The sequence below is a fragment of the Brachyistius frenatus genome, unplaced genomic scaffold (genome assembly GCF_029030835.1).
Source record: "Brachyistius frenatus isolate BFR_SWC_R1_liver_20210118 unplaced genomic scaffold, ASM2903083v1 Contig_44, whole genome shotgun sequence".
Lineage (NCBI taxonomy): Eukaryota > Metazoa > Chordata > Actinopteri > Embiotocidae > Brachyistius > Brachyistius frenatus.
In genome coordinates, this window is record NW_027210643.1 from 764,192 (window position 1) to 787,127 (window position 22,936).

The 22,936-nt window shown below is 43.4% G+C and overlaps 1 protein-coding gene across 2 annotated transcripts in view; it reads right to left on the reverse strand.

Moving 5' to 3' along the window:
- Nucleotides 1–22,936, reverse strand: part of disp1 (dispatched homolog 1 (Drosophila)) — a 389,371-nt gene that overhangs the window by 348,386 nt on the left and 18,049 nt on the right. For both annotated transcript variants that reach the window (XM_069703062.1, XM_069703060.1), the window contains one exon: nucleotides 12,751–12,828. The gene's annotated coding sequence lies outside the window, so the exon portion shown is untranslated. The remainder of the gene's footprint in view (nucleotides 1–12,750; nucleotides 12,829–22,936) is intronic.

Consider the following 22,936-nt stretch of genomic DNA (forward strand, 5'->3'; position numbering starts at 1 on the left):
CCATAAATATTTATAAACAGTGTAAAATTGCTGTAAAAACAAGACAAAAAAAAAAGACTCCACACCCTGAAAATGACGGGGGGCCCAGTTCTGGTCTGGCATTAATCTCGCAGTCATTAAAAATGTGGGGGAAATTATTAGTGACAGGCTTATGGAGTTACATCATGCTTTGGGTCAACGGGCCTCCCCCCAAAAGGTGTAATAATGGGAGGACCAGAGATACGCCGGTCGTAGCTGTAGTTCTGGGATCCGGCTGCTCCGGCTCTGTGGAGGCTCAAGTTGGGTGGATAGAAAAATTCAAATTGAAATGAGGGTGTTTTCAGCGACAGGACGGCGGGTTTGGGACCAGAAGAGCTTTTTACTGTACATGTACTGTAGACTTGGGATGCTGAATAAATTACGTCCACATTGGAAAGATGGACCAATTATGAACCAATTGCAGGAGCCTCGGAGAGAAATGTGATCTCTGAATGCCAAGACTGTCGTTCTTCCTGCTTTCCCCATTGTCCGACTTCCATTTCATTCACAACGTGCCAAGAACAATTCAACTGATGCATGTGGTAACTACATCTTTGCATTCTTGCTAAATTACAGTTAATCTAGATAATGTTCTTCATGTGAACCTGCAACTTTTTAACCGAACGGAGGGGGGGGGGAATGATTCTCATATGTTTCGGCCTGATCTGTCATGCGTTTACCTCGACTGACTCATTTAAAAAAACAAAATACAAAAAACACAATACAGAAACCAGTCGGCGCCTGCGGGACTCTCCGTCCCTTGTTTTACAGACACAACTATATATTTAATGAAATGAGTCACTTGTTTTGGAGGATCATCAAACCAAAACTTCCTTCACGCTCCACATCTGTGACTCTCTGTCATCTTCTGATTTAGTGCACATCTTCTTCCTGGTGTATTTTTAGGCTTTCAATTTTTAGCACCCTCAGTGCTAAATAATCTCGTGTCTTTTCTCTCGGCACAAAGTGAAAACTTCTCTGTTCATTCATTTCCTAGTCCAGTGAGTATCACTGGTACTGTTTGATGACCAAAGGCTCTCTCAGCCCTCAGTTATTATCCAATGTGGCTTTTCTAACTTAGTGCTTTAATTACATTTGCTTTGGAAATATATTATATTATACTAATAATAGAATATAATATAACTATCTTCTTCGCAGCCCATCTTCTGCTCTCCAGGGTAAATGTTAAGAGTACTTACGACGACCTGCCTTACAGCTGTAATGGGTCAACTAAGGCCTCTGCAGCAGCGATATTCAATGTCAAAGAAAGATCACCGGGAATATACCGGATGAACAGAACATTTTGTCAGTGAATGACGACAGGTAGCTTTCACACATACGGCATAATGGTGATAGATATGTTAGGGCATGAAAGGGCACACGTGTGGGACAGTAGATATGTTGGAGGCCGTACATTGAGCGGGTCTGGCTCGAAGGCTAGATTCCACCGCAAACAGCTGCGTCGCGTTCCGGCTCCGACGCGGCCACCGGACTTTCATCGTGGACATTTCAAACGGTTGCGGTTCCACCGGATTTGCCGCAGCGTTTTTTAGAGGCGGCCCAGGAGAGGCTCTCAGGGTCGATGAAAAAAAAAAAAAAAAAAAGCGTCTTGTCTGCTTTTGACGACAGCCCCCGTGAAGCTGCGGCCAGACCGGAAGTCAGACATGAGAATCCAGCAAATTTTCACAATGAAACGCCCGGTGAATACTCCTGATTGTACTGCACGTCAAATCACTACGTCATCGTCTACTGCTCTGGTCTTTCAAATAAAAGGAGCGCTTCTCCTGCTAACAGGCACTTAATGTGAAACACAGCCACTAAACAACATGCAGCCAACTTTGGCTGTAGACGACAGCGCAGCAAAATAGGAAATAACAACTATAAACACAAACTTCCCGATGAAAAATTAACAAGGCCGCCTACTGACCCGAAGTACACGCACAAAATGAAGAAAGAAGAAATGGTGAAATCAAGGAGTCGTGCCTGGTGGATCAAGCTGAATTTTCTTTTCAATTACAAAATAAACAAAATATATCATTTGTCCAAACTTTGGCAAACAACCGGTAAGACAACACTCACCGAGCCTGTCAATGTAAAACCGGTATCGGTACACGTCTACTGTTACAATGACATACTCTCCGTAAACGCCTCGCTTTGCATGTACTGGAATATAAATATAAAACATACAAAACCATTCGAGTCACACGTTTCTACCAAAGAAAGAAGCTTCGAACCACAAAGTCTCATAAACATGCAGCTCTCTGGCAGGCAGGAGCTCCGTCCTCTCCGATCCCTCGCCGTCCGCACCGAACACCCCCCCCCTCCCCACACACACACACACACACACACACACACACACACACACACACACACACACACACACACACACATTAGTGTTTCATGAAGGATCTCCGCCAAAATAAATCGTATTGGGCCAATTAACAGGCCCGCGGAGCGGCGCGGCACGCCAGAGAGCAGACTCATCGGGATTTGATTTGCATGCCGTTTTTTTTGTTAAAAGTGCTGATTCTCAGAAAAGAGGAATATGTGTGTGTTTGTGCAACAGATGGGGGTCAATGGACGGCAGCGGATTTGAGGGGGAACGCCTAAATTATGTTGCCACATCAGGAGAAGAAGGTGCATCGATGTGATGATTCTTTGGCGCAGCATTATATCAGATTAAACTCTTCGGCAAGCTTCCACTTGTGAAAGAGGCCTCGTGAGCGTCCGTCCATCCGTCTGTCTGTTCTCGAGTACTCTGAAACTTCCTGTTCATCGATGAACACATTCAGACAAGACACACAGCTTTCCTTCCGACTGCAACATCCCAACTTTATGTCTTCCTGGAGCTCCGTCGGCCAAAATATTTAGCGACCGAGTCGATTCCAGCGTTTCTATTCAAAACCATCAGGAATGTTTAACTGCCTAATTATCCCTCGAATGGCAACATGTGTGGAAGCACCTGCTTGTAATACACTCTGTGTTAGTCATACAAGCAGCTGTTTCCTTGATCGTGTATTGCAGGTCTGCAATACGGCTGTGTGGAATATTTCAGCTTCATCGCTGTGCAGCTGCAGTGATGCCGCTCGAATGCTGCCGTGTAATTACGTGGACGATCACAAAGTCGACGGTTCCTGTGGGCGCGCGAACCGGGACCTGCACGGAGCAGGAGGCGGCAAGAACTTCAGAGAGCAAGCATTCAAAGTTAGGATGTTCAATCAGCATCGGCACGTTTGTGATTTTGATGCCTGACAGTGTGACCCCCGGGGGGGCCGAATCCATGGAGCACAACCTCGCAAATGTCCAAAGAAAACCCACCATGTCGCTCTTGACCTGACGCACCTCCTTCGGTTTTGGATCGTGACGTTCTGCCCCTCTTGAAACCCGGATGCCACGCAAAACACCTTTCCTGGCTCGTTGCTTCATTGCTGTCGGCTTTCTGAAGCATTTCAAGGGTCTCCATTGATGATGTCCAGAATCTGATCCAAAATTGGATGTGTGCTCAAGTCCATGGTGAAATTTTAAATGTGCACGTACTGACGGTCTTAAAGGAAAAACACATGGGAATGCTGACGGTCACAGCTTCCTCCTCCTCCATGCACATCACTGTACTTTTTGTTTGAAGTGTAAAATGACCATTTATCACGGTCTCGAAGCACTTTACAATCCCAAAACGGCACGGAAACGACACAACAAAACATGTTAAAAACATCAGTGTTAGTAAGCTGGGCCTAAAGCAGCATGACTAAGGGATGTTTCAGAGTCACCCGAGTTAGCTTTAACTATAGGCTTTATCAAAAAGGAAAGTTTTAAGTTTAATCTTGAGGCTGGAGACGGTTTCTGCCCTGCAAAACTGGGGCTAAAAAACTGAAAACCTGAAAGGTTCTTCTTCCCATTCTACTTTTGGAAACTCCAGGAACAATGAGCAGGGTGCTCTGTTAGGAAGAACATGGTTCTATAAGATGGAGGTGGACATGAAGAGCTTTGTAAGTCAGCAGGAGAATTTTAAATTGTATTCTCTATTTTAAATGTACTGTGCTCCGTTTGTGTGCAACCGAAGGAGAAAGCTGCACATTATATCCTGATAAAAGGCCTTTTGTTTTATCATGTTTAAGTGTATCCTTCTTTGACTGTTCACTTTCTTCTCCCTTTAAATCTCCTTCCCTTTCACCTCGCAAAATTAAACTACACAACCAACCTATCACCCGTATCGGACGGCTTCCTCACAGGTCGCCCGGCCGTTCATGTCACTTGGAGAGTTGGTGGCGTGCGACGCGGGGAACGAAGACCCTCTTCAGCACCGACTGTTTCCTTCCAGCTACAGCCAGACCTTCTCAACACGGGACCCTTCATTAGGACGGACTGTTGTGGAGTTTAATAGACACTAATCTCACTGAGCAGAGGTGAGGAAATGATTGAAGGGAGAGGAAAGAGACCGTCCATCATATAAACTTTATTTTTAATTGTAACTAATAAATTATTCAATTTCACTTTTTGTCTACTTTTTTTTTTTGTTGCCACATCAGCATCACCAGTAGAACAATGTTAGCATTTTTGCCCAAAACAAAACACAGAAAGATGCTTTACGTAATTTGGAAATTGTTCTATTTGTGTATGTTTTTTTTATTTGTTGTTATTTATAATAATTACATTCCCATTGAGGTTCCCTGATTTACAAAACAGTTTATTTTGTATATTTAACTGTAAAATATTCTGCCTCCACTAATGTTTAATAACCACATTTCAGACGATTTCTTTTACTTCCTAATATCAGCCCAAAAACTCATTATCAGTCAGGTTCTATTTGTCAACAAAGAAATGTTACGAAGATCAGTAGATCAGTGTCTGAGGAACAGCTACTGTAAGTACTAATCATTTCTCTTCTTCTTCTTGCTCAGTTTTCCGCTCAAAGACACTCCAACTGGATTTCTACACTCTCCAACCTCCAATAACGATATTGCAATAATCGTTATGAAAACCACGGTTGTAATTAAACAGAAGGGCAAAACCTGTTTCACGTGTACACTGGGTAACTGTGTATCAAATATCGAGACATTCACTACTATGCTGCAGCATAAAAAAAACACTTTAAAAAACTTTTAACAAACTAACTGAACCTGAAACTCAAAGCACACCGAACGATTGTGGCGCTGCGACAACTTATGGAATGTAATTCTCCGAAACATTCAGAGGCTTCATCTTAATCTTCCTGCAGCCGATGTTTAAGCCCAAACTGACACCGGTGCTGCCTGCAGGCCTCGCATGGGCTCCGGTCAGACTCTCTTTATCCTCTGAGCGGGCCATTGTTGTGGGGGACTGCTAAATATTTACTCTTCCCAGCTTGGCAGGGAAATGAGTGGGAGGAGAGAGGGACCTATTGTGACAGAAGGGGTCAGAGACACTGACAAGCCAGCAGGGTCCTTCCTTCCCCACTGGCACCTCAAAAAAACAAAAAAACAATACACTATTAGCTCTGCGCTGAGACAGATCCGCTGCCAGCCAGAGTTTGAGCTGGGATGTTTGTGTGTGCGTGATGGAGACGGTGGGACGCAGAAGGAAAAAGAAGAGACAGCGAAGAAGGTAACCACAGAAAAAGAGACGCAGGCCCAGAGGGGGACAAGAAAAGAAGAAGAAAAAAAAAAAGAGATCACTTTTGAAAAGGAGAGTGGAGAAGGTTTCCCCCCTTTGAGAGCTGTTTACATGAGAGACCACCAGCGGAACTCACAGGACAATAGAGCAAAGAGGATCCACAACACCAGACAATGGCGACTCAAAGAAAAGAAGCACTGGTGTTATGAATACACATGTCCCTCCGGGCTTCATCTCCCCACTTAGCCACTTCTCAACAAAAGAAACCCAATAGTCATTTTTTGAAGGCAGAACAAAACAGGGCTTCCCAGGGGCGGACAAAATTTAAATCGTCTATGTCAAAGCAGCAATATTTGTTTAGTTACAGTTCTTTACGAAATAGGGGAGAGAAAAAAAAAGAAGTGCTGCTGGTAGCGGTCTGTGGGAAATCCAGCGAGAAAAGAACATGAGTAAGTCCTCGCTAGTCTGAGCCTTCAGGTCAAAGCTCTGGACATTAATTGGTACCCCCCCCCTCCTCTCTGCCCCCGCCTCCCTGTGATTCCAGTGAGAGAAAAACAAAAAAAACCTCCATGTGTTTGGATATCTCTTACTGACAAAATAATCTTTCATGTACACACTCGCACATACATGTACGGGAGGTCAGCCAGGTGTCGAACACAAGACGTGCAGCTCGAGCTTCCTGCTACTGTGATCAAGGCAAAAGAAATCCTCAGCGCCAGGAACAATAAACAGAGCGGAGATTTGCATCGATCTGAACCCCACCTCCCCTCCCCTTCATTTATCATTTCCTCTCCCCGTCCGCCCGGTTATAAGATCTGCTTCCTGTCTGAGAACGGCTTGGAAATGAACAGAGAGTCGGCGAATTTAAAAGTTTCTCTGACTGCGGCCTGAATTATACATGAGACGGGTAAAACAACATCCAGTGGATCTGCGAGAGAGGACAGCGCAGCTGATACAACAACACGCAGACAGTGTGTGAGTGTGTGTCGCTCAAACAGAAGCAAGTGACAGAGGTCCAGATCAGTTTGTTCCCTCACATGTTACCATGTAATGGTTGAGTGAGATGATCATCGTTTATTATCTGACGATAAAGTACCGATAAAGTGCTGGTGTTCTTTTGTCTAACCCCCGAGATGCTGAGTTTACTATAATAAAAGAACCTAATCAATCAAGCTTGAACAAGTGAACATTTTCTGTAAAGAAAAAAAGGAAATAATTTTAAATCAAAACAAGCGCCAATTTCTTTTCCTAATTATAGATAAATTATTTCAGCTTAAGAATTTTTTTTTTCTGACGAGAGTATAAAACAGAAGGAAATAATTTCACACTGACCTTTTCAGTTATATATGAAAAGCCGAGTACTGAATCTTAGTGCTTTTTGAAGACAGAACAAAATTTTTCCATAGATTTGACTGAAAATGTCGACAATCAGAAGCTGGCTTGATCTTCTTAGGCTCATTTATCTATTTTTTTGATGAGATATCCTGATATAAACCACAACTTCTATATCTAATGTAAGACTACATTTATTTTGGGCAAATAAACACGACTGCGTTGAGGAGTTCAGAATGTGTTAAAAAAAAATTATCAAAATGTTAAAAAAAAAAAAAAAGTATTAAAACAAGAGTCTACAGCAATCGATGAGGCTTTTTTGGACACAGCAAACATTTGCCCTTCGGGTGTCCCCCTTAACGTGCAATACCACTGAGGGCCACTAGGGGCCGTCTCCAATTTAAGGTCTCATGAAATACAAAGTCACCACATTTTTCCACAAGTCATTATTTTACCATTTACCGTGTTCTGGTCATGCTGAAAATAATTATTTAATTAATTAGATATCAGGCCTCAAACAGAGCTATGTTTGGGGGCTGGAAGTCTTCAATGTGTATTAAATAACCGTTTTTGTGCAAAAATATCTATATGCAACAACTTGGCAGGACACATCTGGTCCGCGTCCATCTGCTGCATTAAACTCGCTGTACATTTTTCTTCTAATAACCTCATGCGAGTCAAGCCAGATGGATTATGTCTCACATTTTTCATTTTTATTATATAAAATGCAGGAAATGCTCAGATATGCTTGGGATACGGAGATGGTAATTAAAGTGTGGTCGTTTCTCTCTTGGACATGTCACCCATCCATCATTCAAAGGTCGATCTGATGGCCTCATTTGATGCCTTCCACACTGATGCGGCAGAAATATGAAGCTTGCGTTAACACTTATTTTGGAGTTTTAAGCTGGCCGACTAACAGCAACACTGTGTTTACAATTGATTTTCAACAAGTTCCTCATATTTGGGAAAACCAAGACTAAGATTTCTAAAAGCATCTGTTATTGATCACCGAGCAAGATTCCATTTAAATAGTCCAAAATATTTCGACGTGAGCAGTTTTTCCATCACATTTATTGTCCCCTGCTATTAATATAGGGTTTCATTACACACAGCAAGGTCGACCATAAATCACAATGCGGACGTGCGTCAGGAAAAATCATATTTTGGCTGGAGAGCCGCCTCCGACTGATGTAATTCACTGATGTCATTTTGCTCCACCTGTGTCTTGTTATCGCAAGGAGTGGTGTTTTCCTAACGCCTCCCTGACAATTACATCAAGAAACACAACAGATTATTAAAATCAACAAATCATAAACTTTAATGAAGACATCGTCCCGAGCCGCCGCAGCTGAAGCTTCTAATGAAGCACACAACATGCCCATGATTGTCTGCCAACGTGAGGTTATTGGACATGGACTGGCTGCCGGAGGCATCTTCAGACAGACGTACTGTAGTATGGACAAACATCCACCAACCATTCATTAGGCCAATAAAGCCTGGTGGATACCTGGAGCCCTTGGATGATGGGAGCGGCGTTCGTTTACAACTCTCCACGATCAAAGTTAAGAAGGCTCTGTTTTGTGTGTGTGTGTGTGTGTGTGTGTGTGTGTGTGTGTGTGTGTGTGTGTGTGTGTGTGTGTGTGTGTGTGTGTGTGTGTGTGTGTGTGTGTGTGTGTGCGCGCGCGTGTGTGCGTGTTGGTGAAGGAGGCCCAATGAGCCGTCTCCCAGGCTCAGCCCAAATGTACAGTCAGCCTAGTAATCAAGGGTTCCCATGCACGAGACAGTCAACACAGCTGCTGGTGGAGAGCAGGGAGGGTGGAGCTGGTTACTGGCAGACTTATCGGAGTGAGCAAGCTTACAAAACATTAGTCGGAATCGCCAAACCCTTCATAAATGCTTTTACCTTTTCTTCTAACCAGCTACCTCTGGGTTTTAAATCAGTGTGGTGTGTTATGGATATCTGGCCTGTCCATTGTTTGGTAATCAATCCAGCCCAAGGTTCCCCACTACAGGTTGCAATGGAGGAGTGTCACTAGCTTGGCTCTGCCCCATTATTTATCTTCCTTGTGATTGTAGTCTGAACACCATGTTCACATTGAGGTCACCCTGTATCAAAGTGTAACAACACTGGGGGCTGCGTTAGAGACAGCGTGTTCTTTAAGGTACCAATGAGATATGGAATATGATCCAAGAAGTCCAGTTGGAGTGATAGACGTGTGAGATTTAAGGCTTTCAAATACCAAAACACTCAAAAAACACAAAACATTATGCTCTGACGTGGAGATTTATCACAGCAGCAACTATTGTATGTTTTGTTTTAATGATCACATGATAAAGTTGTGTTACTGGACACAGACGTCTGTGTTTGCAGCGTTGCTGAGTCACAGGACTGGCCTCAATGTGTTGTAGGCAACACCCAACAATGAATATACGGTGGATACACTGAATATAAAAACTGGCAGAAACCACCAAAAAGAAACGGCTTGAATCAACTTGAACCAAAGCAACTGCAACGAGTAGTTATTAATTCTGCTGATAACCACTACCATCAGTAGGATTTGTTGGTTACATTTGTTTTGAACTCTTTTACCAAGTACCTCTATTAAGTTTCTTCATGCAGCCACTGTGTTATTCAGAGTCATTTCAGTCTACTTGATTGTGACCGCGATTTCCTTTAGGAAATGATGATTATCCTCAAAGAGGAGAACACATGCAGAGGGAAATGGCTTGATTGAATTGATTTGAAATGTACCGAGAGTCCAAACCAAGCGGCAAGCAGCAGTGACGTCACCCGTTGGTTTGTGAACAGCTGTTATGAAGCCTCGAGGAGTTTGGAGCAGGAAGTGACCATATTTGGACGAGCTGGTGGATCTGACTGATCTGATTGGAAACCCGACGATAGCCGTAACCTGACCTGTCAATCAAACAGACACGCCCCCAATAACACGGCTTTTTGAGGCTTAATTTCTAATTAATGACGGGATTATTTTCAGATGGACCTCCAGGAAACTAATAAAAAAAAAAGAGCGACTTTAGCTAACAACAACGACATAACTGCTGGAGAGATTTCATTGATTTTAATTGAATTTCATGGGACTAGTTGAATGGGAGTCTATGGAGACCGAGCCTTTTTGGAGCCAACCTCTAGTGGCACCTGGTGGTATTGCAGTTTAAGGCACTTCTGCATCGGCCTCATTTTTCAGACCCAGAAGCTACGAACACTTTTACATACAGTCTGTGGTCTAAACACATCCAAACACTCCTCAGCCACATATTTTCACCAATCAAGAATGAACAACTACTGTATAACTTGCAGAATATAACCAGGTCAGACTTTTCTTCCTCCAAAGCTAAAAAAAAAAAAAAAAAAATGCCTTTCAAAGGCTGTGATGTCTGTTAAAGTCAGAGTCCAAGCAGCTGGGCAGCGCTGAAGCCTCCAGTCCAGCAGAATCAACAACAGACGCTGTTCCTATTACAGAGCTGCCACAGCTGCTCTCCAAATTCAACCATGATTACACACACACAAACACACACACACACACACACAACAATCACACACAATAATAAATTAATCAAGGCACGCACATACTAGCAGCAGAGCCTTTAAACATTCGCAAACATACACATGCTGCTTAGAAGATACACTACAGGCTCCTGTTTAATGCATGCACACACACACACACACACACACACACACACACACACACACACACACACACACACACACACACACACACACACACACACACACACACACACACACACACACACACACACACACACACACACACATCTTAACATGACAAGGCACCCAAAGAGAACGAATGAGGTGGGAGGACAGAACGGCATCCAACTCGAACCTGCAGAGACTCCGAGCAGAGAGAGTTGTTGGCTCACTGACATTAACCTGAACGTCTTTCAGCAGGTCAGAGTACAATCAAGCAGAAACACAGATCGAGTGAGTGTAAGAGAGAAATGTGTGTGTGTGTGTGTGTGTGTGTGTGTGTGTGTGTGTGTGTGTGTGTGTGTGTGTGTGTGTGTGTGTGTGTGTGTGTGTGTGTGTGTGTGTGTGTGTGTGTGTGTGTGTGTGTGTGTGTGTGTGTGTGTGTGTGTGTGTGTGTGTGTAAGGCTGCTCAGCTGCCTGAGCATAGATTTATACGTCAACACAAAGTCATGAGTTGGACGAGGTATGGGGACCCAGTTCAACCTAAACTGTTGATACTATTTCCCGTGTTGGGGATCATTTGTGAGCGGTCACACACCGTCGCACACTGCACTAACCACTAATCATCTGACATGTTTTGAGAGGAAACTTACCCTCAATTTACACGTCTATGTGGCAAGAATTCAATTTAGAAAAAAAAAACACTGATTATTTTTCCTGATGGAAGCTGTGAATCCGTCCCAAAGGTCTGCGGGGTCACCGGGAGCTGCGAGCCGTAGGAAAACACCTTTACCTTACTCGCTGACCCAGTTGTAGCGAGGTGAAGAACAAACATCCTCACCTTTTACTGGAGGCTTGTCTGGACTCGCCAGACGGTGGGGGGAAAGGAAGAGGACCAGCTTAAACAGTGATACTTTACTCCTTGCAAGTTTTCTTTATAAGGCTGCTTGTGATTAAGAGACACTGATGACTGTTCCCTCAGCCATTCTGATAGTTAGTTTGTCTGTCCATGATGATGTCACACACTAACATCAGAATCAAGGCCTCTATGAGTATCTGTTCCGCTGCCCCACTAACAGGACATCCAGCCCCCCATGAAAGAGACAACATACCAACATACTCACTGAACTGCAGTTACATCCAGTAACTACTATTTATGATCTTAATTCCTACCGGTTTCAATTCATCTCAGAATGAGGCCCATCCTGCCTCCCAAGGCCGTCTGCCCAGGGGAAACACTGAACTATCATTACAGTAAAAATTATGTTGGGTCATATTGTGTATTTTTCATGTTGTCAATAAATCGGATGAACAAATCAAAATCAACACTGAACACTAACAGACAGGCTTTGTGCCTGTAGCCATGAGCTGCTATGTCCTATTCCTTTGTGCCAGAGAGCTCCACTGTTGTTCAATGAACATCCATTAGTCACACTTTTGGACTGAGTGACACCTTCTGTCATTAGAATAAACACCGGCAGTGTAGTTTACGATGAAAATCCAACATACAACTTCTTGTTGCGACAAATGCTGGCAGGCGAAGCTGAAAAAAGTCCCCACAGATTCACTGTGTACTCCTGTTCAAGGAACATTTCCTCAACACCACAGTGCTCGCCTGTTTAAGAATAATTTCCCAAAAAACATTAAAGTATATTTCTGTGACCAGTTTCTTCAGTTTACATCTTCAATAAAAACTAATGAGCTTCAAGGTTGTGAGCAACAGTAGGGGAGCTGAAAAGTATTGAGATGGATGTTGGTTTTGGACCATCACCAACTTTATACGAACTCAGTCACGACACTCACAAAGCAACAAATAGCAAAGGTAACTCCACAGATCTTCCCTTCTGTCTCTCCCCTTTAAATGGTCTTCAAAGAAATAACAAGTGTTGTTGTACACGTGGGATGTTTCTCTAACTCCGTCCGTCTTTATACAGACTCCTGTTCTCTAAGAAAGACCTTGTGATGGAAATAGAGATATTTTTTTTAGGCCTCCACATAAAACAGGACGGAAACATCTATCAGAGTTCAGTCACTTATGTGTTTGATGAGAGTTTGGTGAACAAATATATGTTTGCGTATAAAAATGAATCTGTTTGCTGAGTCACTAAATCTCTGACATTTGAACCCAGTGTAAGATGTCTTACCTGAAGGATGACAACAAACCATGCTCTGCATCTATTCATGCGTTCAGACTCCCAAAGTGCTCAGAGAAACTGGAAAATCTGTGGAGGGACACAAAGACAATATTCATCTGTCAGAGGTGGGGTTTTTTCCCTAGCATACATGAAAATCATAATTACAACCATGACTGGGGTCTTGACCAACTTTTTCAATTTTCATGGAGTAAAAAATCAAGCAGAAGTACAATTTGTACAAAGGGTGCACTTATACCTTGAAGAGGGAAAAAAAAAAAACTAGCACTAATTCTCCATGAAAATTTTTGGAAACAAGCAAATCCAAGCTTTCCAGTTACAGAAACTGGTCTGCGGGAGAAAATGTCACGGACAAAAAAGTGTTTTCATTGCAGAGAATACAAGAGAGAGACCTCCGGGCCTAAAGACTGCGATGCACACAAACAACACACAAAACAAGTCTTCCCCCCCCCCCCCCAACCCCCCTGCTGAGAAGTTCTACCACTGCCGGGTCACCTCGGTCTCTCAGTGAGGTCTGAGGAGGTCATTTAATGGTGAAGATTCCACACACTGACAAATCAACACCCAGTGTGACCCAGGTGATTTGACAGGTAAAGAGAAGAGGAGATAAGGAGGTCCGATAGTACGACTAGAAGGTTAAATCCCCCCCCCCCCCCACACGTCTGTGACGCCGGTCGGTGAAGAGACAGTTAGCCCAATAACAAGATCTGTCCTTGAGCCCGTCTAACGGCTCCACAGAACAGAAGGCCATTCAAAACCCAACATATGGTCCACATCACCAATTACTAAGGTGTGCGTCGATATGGAGAAGATGAAGAGAGTGGTAGCCGCAGAGGGAGTTTAAATATGGACAGATGAGGAGAGGAGGGACTTTTAGCCAATTTAGAGCGACGACCTGAGGTCAGCGGGACCTATTCAATGCAGCATAACGGCTTTGAGTTCCTCCCCGGCCTCCAAGTCTCAAACAGTGGAAGTGTAGACAACTGAATTATCCAGCCAGAGAAGAAAAAGCATTTACACCTAGACAACAGCCTATTGAGAGGTGCCTTAGGAAAAAACTCCTCCGAATTTTGGCATACAAAAGGCCCACAGGTAATGCAGGCTTGGGCTGAAATGACTTTTTAATGAAGAACATGTTTCTTGTTTTTTCCTCAGATATGGCTTTATGTTCCTGTAATATCAAGTGTATACCGTGAGGTCTGTTACAACCACAAGGAGAATAAAATAGGTTTTACATTGACAGAGACACACCAAGGTAAAGGGAAAATAATATTTTTCAGAACAACCATTAAAAGTGTTTTGAGGTTATCCTTGTCTAATTAATAATAAGGCTTCCCGTCTTCCAATGGTTGTATTTTTATTGGTTTCTTGTCGGAAAGAGAACATCAGAATATGGAGTAAATGGGAAAAAGTGGTGTCTGTTGTGGTAGACAGTAAAAAAAAAAAAAAAAAAAAAAAAAAAAGCTCTTTAGATTTGAAAATGAGAAGGAGATAAGAAGTAGAAATAAGGACTAAGCAACTTGAAAATGGGAACATAATGTTGTTCTTTGTTAATATCCCTCCAATGTCTTCCCGGTTGCTTACTGCCAACAACTGCCAACTGTGTTTTGGAGTAGAAAAAGCTCAGGCTTCCATGCTGATGTGGTCTCAGTCTGACCCTTATTAATTCACATCCAACCATCGTGCAGACAATTCCCATCTACCCCAGGTCAATGGCAGGCCTGGACCGAGCATGCATACCCCAATTAATCCAATGGCTGGAGTCACAGTCTGCTCTCATTTCTAAAAAAGTCACTCAAATTCTGGGGATTCGGGTCCAGGAATCTCCCTCGACAATACCAAACTCCTTTCAGAACTTTAGATGGAAAAAACAGAGACGCTAAGCTTTTGAAAAAAAAAAAAAAAGAAGCACGGCTCCAATGAAGGGGGTTGAAGTTGGGCTAAAAGGAACTTTTGTCCAAATCCCTACCTTTCCACAATTCTGAAAATGTTCCCTTTGACTCAGTGAAGACACAAACAATCTGTTGATTCAGTGGCAGACCCCCTCCCCCCCTCCACCTAAGCCGCTATTTGCTTTAGCAGCGATGACACAAGGGGAGGAATTTGAGAAATGCCTGTGTAGCATAGACTCATTTCCTCAGAGCGAAAGCCAGACAGACAAGACAGCACTGAAATCTGGATTATTCCTGCTCTGGTTCCGGGTCAGCCGGTGTCCTGCAGACATGCTACATACCAGGTGTTGGAGGGGTAAGTGCTGTTTTACACACATACACACACTATCTAAGCATTTACTCCAAACGAGTCGATCAACGTGTAATGGCATGAAGCACTCATACATGGAAACACTCTCAACCAGTCATGAAACTCTATTTTCCGAAGACCTCCGAAAGAACGTCCGCTCATCACTCATCACTTGTTTGTTTTGTCTGAATAAAGAGCAGCACCCAATCACTGGCAATTGAGACAATCGGAACTTGTTCTGGAGGAAGGCGCAAACGTTCTTTGAGCACCCCTTAATCCCCCATCTTTTATGATTTTCAAAGACATATTTTGAGTGGAACCTGGGAGAAAACAGCCTATAGGATTCCACAGGGCTTACTGTCCCAGTCTGTACAAATGGAAGTCTCTCCCAATTGTAAGGGATCAAAGTAGCCTCGTAACTGCGCTGCTTTCAAGTCGAAAATGAAAAGCATGAAAACCTCTCTCTGCGATGGGATCAACTTGGACTCAAGCAGCCTTGAGAAAACTTTGCTTGTTCAATAAGGGATCAATGCCAAGAATTATCGTGGAACTTTGCCATTTCTTTCCCCTCTCTCCTTGGCCCTCCATCATATTTTCCACTGGCAAGTCAATAATATTTCATGAATTTACATACTAGTAAAAATGCACTACAGCCCACTGAAGGATGCCCTTTTTCTCAAGTGCTCCAAAGTCAAAGAAAATAGAATCAGAAAGCGCTTCACAAGCAGATTAGCAATCTTTGCAATTCATGGATGCCGGCCAAGATTGCATCTACCCGCTTCTCTCTATGCTTGTGTCTTTTTTCAGCTGTTCGATTCCATGCCAGATATGTAAATTGCTTCTGAAAGTCACAGGAGTTCATACGGGACCAGTCGGATTTTACAAAGGGGCAACAACCAAACTTTTTTTTTTTTTTTTTTTTTAAATGAAGCCTGTATCAAATATAATGTTCGGATATCAGCATGGGAGATCTCCGGTGGTGAAAGCAGCAGCGTACAGAGAGAGAGTCAGGAAAGGCAACCGTAAGACCAAAACAGGCTATGGTGACTAAACAAATTAAATGATCACAGGATTGGAGGGGGATGGGAGGGGGGACTGGCTGGCTGGCAGGCTGGCTGGCTTTTAAAGGGATGAATGAACTTTAGAATGAAGTCAACCTTTACTTTTAATCCCATTACAAACAGTACGTCGCCTGGCTGAACCTACCTTTACAGACTTTCTAAATACTTTGACCAAAGTGCTAGGGGTAAAAACCTCACATGGATACCCACATGCATGGGCAAGTACATATCCACCCACATCCACACCTGTCGTCTCACTCATGCTAACATCTTACCCAGATAAACCCTGGAGCCAGCAGGTAGAACGTGTGTTTCTCAGATCATAAAAGTGGTGGTTCCTTGGAATCGGGCTGGTGAACAGGGACATCGCCTCGAGGCCTTACGCACAATGAATAATGAAATGTGTCATCTAATATTATTGATAAATTAATGATTAACATGCAAACTGTTTGCAAGGTTTACCCCCAAAAAAATCTCAACTATATTTATTTGCAGACATCTCTCAAAGATGACAGAAGTTTAGAAAGTAGTTCCCTGACACCTAAAGAGCGTCGGCCGAGGAGATTTTTCCACTTGTTTATATTTCTATTTTGAAATGAAGAATGGGCATCAGAGCCGGCCTGGAGGACAGCCGACGGCGGCCCTGCAGCTGTTCCTGTGTGCCTTCGTAGTGTCACTGTTTGTGTTCCCAGGAGAGGCGGACAAAGCGCTTCCAGGTCAACCGCTAACCTGCCTTCTCATTACCAGAGGTCACCCTGCTGGAACACAATGCTGACCTCTCATGCCAAAGGTTACTTTTAGAAGAGGAGGATGGGGAGGAGAAGAACGGGAGGGGAGGGAGGCGGTGGGGCGGGTGGGGGGGAGGGGGGTTAGAAGGAAAAGACTGAGCAGGGAAGGTGAGTACGAGTTACAACTAAAAACAATCCTGTCTCACCCTCTTTTAACCTCGTCGTCTTGGGGCTAGTTCTTCCTGGATTTACGTGATGGTGTCACATATTATTTCGACTTCCCTGTGGCGCTTCTTGGGGCCCAAACTAGCAAAGTAATCAGATTTAAATTCTCCAAATAAGGCTCTTTCAATGCTCTAATAGGAAGCCTCTCCCCCTTCCTCCCCCTTTCCCCTATTTCCAGGTTTCCAAGAGTTTGGCATTCGACGCAGGCTCGGGCTGAAGGCCTATAGATGGCATTGCTCTTAGATCACAGCGAGCTCATTAGCTTTGACCCGCTGTTGTGTTCACTCAAACCAGACCAAAGACGTGCTCGGGTGGAAATTCAAAGAGGGTGGAGGGAGGGGAAGGGGGGCAGATATGTTTCCTTGGATAAGGCAGAACCTAATAAAGACTTCCTGTATTTAGCAAGGAAAACAAAACAGAGAGGCACCACGCATGATGGTGCGAAAACAAGAGTGCTGCGATGCTGTCAGTGCAATGTAATCTACCGTTATGATTATGTACAGTAGACATGAAGATGACATGGGTGGGTGTAAGCGGGGGGGGGGGGTTTACAACATCTGGATCTTGTAGTACGTGCCTCTGGAGTTTTTGACAGTCACGCTCTCAACTGAGCAACAACCTCTTTCTTGGGCCATCCACGCTGCTCCCCTTCCCCTTCTTGTTGTCTTTGTCCTCCATCCTCCATCCTCCAGTCTTTACTCCTCTCCTTCAGGACCATGTGAAAACTCCCAATTACCAGAAACATGAGAAGTGCAAACGGTCGGACATGAACTTGGAATATGCAAAACACAGCAGCCCTTAACAAGGGCCATGCTGAAATGTGATTGAATGCGTCAGCAGGTCGTAAAAAGGCCCCTTCAAGATCAACGTAATTATGAAAAGCTTTATGTGGAGGACTTTCCGGACTGGGGAGTGACCGGCGGCAGGAGGAGGAGGAGGGTACTACCCGCATTATGTTCCACCAACAGAACCCCTTTTAACCCAACAAGTGGAGAACAAGCAAGGTCTTCCAGCTGCCTTCCATCAGCGGCTATAATAGAAGAGGGAAAAGAAAGACTGGACGAAAGAAAAGAGGTTTGTAACACCTGCAGCGGGGTGCCAGCAAACATTCCTCGGTCCTCCGGCCCCTTGGTGATGCACTCCATAAATCCTTGTGATTAGCTACAGTAGCGGGCCTAAGTGCCACTTAAATCAAACCCCAAAGGGGAAGTTGTTGTGACCTCCAAGCTTTGGAAATGTGATTTAGGCCCAAGTGATTATTACAAAAACAAAGCTAGCTCTGTTTCTCTAATAAGAGAGGATGGAAGGAGGAAGGGTGTGATGGAGGTGTGTGGGCAGCAGACGTGAGCGTGACAGCAGGTTTGCAATAATAAGCCTTTATACGAAGGATTCACGAGAATCAGGAGAAATAATTCCCTGTTATTAAGCTATATGAGTAACTTTCGACTAATAGTAAGTCCATTATGCTTCAGGGGTCTGCAGAGACTACACACCAAAACAAGACACAGATGTGAATATAGGAGCTCAGCTAATGTTTTCATACAGTCATGTGAAGACGGTGTAGGTTGTGGCGTCTGCTTTCGCTCAGAAAGTTAAATCAGCACCTATCCGTTCATTACGTCTTTCAAAGCATCTCCCACTGGACAGCTTCTGCTAAAGGTGACAGCAAAAGATGGGAAAAGGGAGAGCCGACGTTGTAAATCGGAAATGACAGCGCTGTCACCGGCAAAATCCACCGACGGCGGGGTAAAATGACATCATTAACCTGAGCCGCAGTTGGTCCGTAAATGAGAATGCGGTTGACCCCAGAGACATAAACTCCACAAATCACAATTAAGCGGACCAAACGAAGCGGCGGGCCTGGCTACAGCAGAGAGCCTCCAGAGGTCCATAAACCTGCCGTGCTTATGGTAACGGCGGAGATGGCACAGCTCGCACCAGGACTGCTCAAGCGCTGTTGACAGCTGAGAGAGACCAGAACCAAGAGCACTCCGAGTGGGAGTCCTCGGAGAGTAAACTGTATTTCTGCATACAATCTGTCAATGGGGCTATGCTCCAACATCAATAACAAAACACGACCACTGACAGACACTAGTAAGAAATGTTTTGCAGTAATTATTTTTCTTTTCCTTTGATTACATATAAACCAGGTGACAGTTATGAGGCAATAAATCTCTTTTGCTCTGTGGTGTTCCACCTGCATCCACGAACATGTTCTCATAATGGCAACGCGAAGAAGCACAAACAGCTTTTTTTTTTTTTTTTTTTTTTCTGTACACAAGTCACATCCAGCTTCTGCTTTCAGAAGAGTTACGCAACAGTTACGGTGAAGTAGATGAGCTTTGGGACATTTGGGCTTCTCAGTCTAACCGTGGCTTTAAGGTTATAAACTAATTAATTAATCAATTAATTAATTAGTTTATAACCTTAAAGCCACATTAATTAATTAATTAATTAATTAGATAGATAGATAGATAGATAGATAGATAGATAGATAGATAGATAGATAGATAGATAGATAGATAGATAGATAGATAGATAGATAGATAGATAGATAGATAGATAGATAGATAGATAGATAGATAGATAGATAGATAGATACTTTATTAATCCCACAAGGGGACATTTTTTAATGTGTTAAGTACAAGTAGTATGTAGTATGATATAGTCAAGAATGGTAGCAAGATTTTGGCCGTAGTGTTGATGGACAACTATGTTCAAAAAGATATCGCACACTGGAAATAACTAAACCACGCGGTGCAGGAACTAGTGGACAATGTGCCTTTTCCAGTAATACAGGATTCTGTGGCTAAATATTTTACTAGTTTAAGCAACGGTTTTAAGTTTGACATTGGAATTAGTCAGTGTCAAAAAACAAAGTTAATCTAATTAGCACCTTGTGTAGCATTTCTTTTGAATAAACCAAAACAGAAACCAGTAAGGAATTGTTCGGCTGTCAGACAGAAAATGAGTTAGACACTATTTGAAAAGATGAAGTGTGTTGGATTCAGTGGCATCTAGTGGTGAGGTCTCATTTTTCAAGTGGTTCAAGTGAAACTCGACAAAAACACAAAGTCCCTCCTATTCTATACAGCCAGTTTTTGGTTTGTCCCTTCTGGGCTACTGTGGAAACACATCAGTGCAACATGGCACAAGACCGTTTCCATATGTGGATATCAAGGAATAATTATTTGAAAACACGATTAAACACTAATGAAGAGATAATTATGGATATTAGATTCTATTTCTGCCAATTGAGTTCCCCTAAATTGGACTAAAGCCAACACACTGAACCTTTAATCACTGACTAACTTCTCTTATTACCGCTTCACAAATTGATGCTTTTTTCTGTTTCATTGCACTGGAAATCAAATATCTGGAGGTTTTGGAATCTAAAATGAATCAACTTTGATCAACTTAATGTGCATTTTTAGCTATTTTCTGACCTTTTATTAAAAAGCTTTAATAAGCTGTAGATGAAATAATAATTAGTTTATGTCCTAATATGAAATAACTAAATAGTGCTCTGTTACCTAGCGCACGCTTCTGTGTACGAGTATGCAGCATAATACTGTAACTCTCTTGTTGACAAGGTGAATGCTCATTTACATCCATCAATATTTGAAGGAGTGTGTCCTCTAAAAGTACATCCACAAAGCTGTCACGTCGTGTCCTGTACGAGACATGATGTGATCTCCTTCTTGACAGCAGTCGACACATCGTTTAGAAACAATTCTGTCGTCAGAAAGAGACGAAACATGTTAACCTGAGATCCTCACCAAGAACAAAAAGCAGGGACGAGTGTGATGTCATCGGGCCTTGACCTTTCACCTCAGACATACCAAAACACACAAGTGGAAGAACAGAAAGTATGTGTTCACGTAGAAGAACTACAAGGGCGGCTGCACACACACACACACACACACGCACGCACGCACGCACGCACGCACGCACGCACGCACACACACACACACACACACACACACACACACACACACACACACACCTCAGGCCAAACATTATGCAGGGAAACCCTCAAGTGTACCGTGAGAGCTGAGGACATCCTCTGAGAAGCCGATCAGGCCTGCAGGCCTACAGGGCGACGCAAGACTTTAACATCCCAACCGAGAGTCGTGTGTGTTCGTCTGGACGTGTGTCGGCTCAGATGCTTCCAGAAAGGTGTCAAACCCATTATTCCAATATGGTTTGGTCCTAAACACACAAACCCTTCATGATATGGAGGACTGGTTTAACCGCAAATGGAAATCTGTATCTGATCAGTCAGAGTCACTAAGTAAAAACATCTCAATACATGTGTGATGTTTTCCAATAAACCTTTTTGCTACTTTCCCAACTTAACCAAACACGAATCCATCTTTACACCAGACATATTGAAGGATCCAAACATTTTCTGTCTTACTGAAATGACCTTCAGCATCACAGTTAACAGCTTGCGTGAAGTTTTTACACATCAGGGTTGGACGTGAACTTTTTTTGTCCAGCTGCTGGATTTCAAACTCTACCAGCCTCTAAAGGTTTTTACCAGCTTTTGTCTTTTGGTAGATTGCCACTAAGTATATTTCCCAGCTAATTACCAATAGGACTTATGATACTGCTAGAAAACGTACTTTCTTCATGTTCATATATGCTCACGGTGTATTTAAAGCTTTCTGTGCATATTTCAATAATATACCACGAGCAGCTAATAAAGGCAACTGAAAAATAAGTGTGACTAAACCACTGCTTGGATGTCTGACAACGACGGACAAAGAAAAAAAAAAAAAAAGCTAACAAAGGCAACTGAGCGATGGACAGAAAATGAATCAGTGGCTCGGCGGTTGTGGCTCCACTCTTGAAATAATGGATGGCAGGAAACGAATGTGGAAACTGCGTTAATAGTCCGAGGAATGGCAGAAGAGCTCAGCGGTGTTTGCAGATCAAGCCTGTGTTAAAAGCAGCTACATCCTGCCTCTACCCAGCACAATCATGCAGCGCGGACCACAGAGAGCATGTCGCGGGGACTGAAGAGCTGCCAGCACCCCAGCATGTGTCATTAGGAAACATACATAGACACAGAAAGCAGGCAGGCAGCCTGAAACTGGCCAAGAGTCCCACTCAGACCTCTGCTGCTCTGCTCACCGAGCTGCTGCGTCCACCAGGAATCCACAACTAAATGAGCATTAGTGAAACACAGTACTTACAACACAGAACTTTGAAGTACTGTTTTCCTCATGGGTTTCTATTCAGTCGCCCCCCACCCCCGCGCGCCCCGCCCCACCCCCCTTTCAGGAGAGGCTGCCAAGAAAATGCAAGCCAAATGTTGCTGTAGTTCAGTGAGGTTGACATGTATGGTTGCGTACATGAGTATGTACATCCACGCCTGTGTGCGTATGCACATGTACCATATGCATGCAGGTGTGTCCGTATAACTTCATCAAACTGGCACGCAGCGCAGTGAACATGCTTTTCATCAACTTTAATCTGCATGAGAGAAGAGAAACTCGCTGGCTAAGAAAGAGAAATATCTGGTTCTTCAGTAGTAGCAGTAACCAAAAAGGTATAAAACAAACAGACATAAAATATCCTGACAACAAGACTAAACACGCAATTAAATCATGTTCAAACTATGAAATAAAAAAAGAAAACAATGGCTCCCAGAAAGAGAAAAAAAAAAAAAAGAAGGAAAGACAAAGGAGAAAGAAAGACATGACTGAAGAGACGGTGAATAAGAAAAGACAACCTTCTCTCATCTTAACAGGAGTGTGGATGAAGGACGTAGAGGACGCAGTAAAAAAGGATGGAATAGAGAGAGGAGGTAGAGAAGGATGAAGAGAGGGAGAGAAAGACGGAGGCATGTTAAATCGCTCTGCTTGGCAGCAGCTCTGCACTCAGCCTTTTAGTCCAATTTATGGATGGACTGAA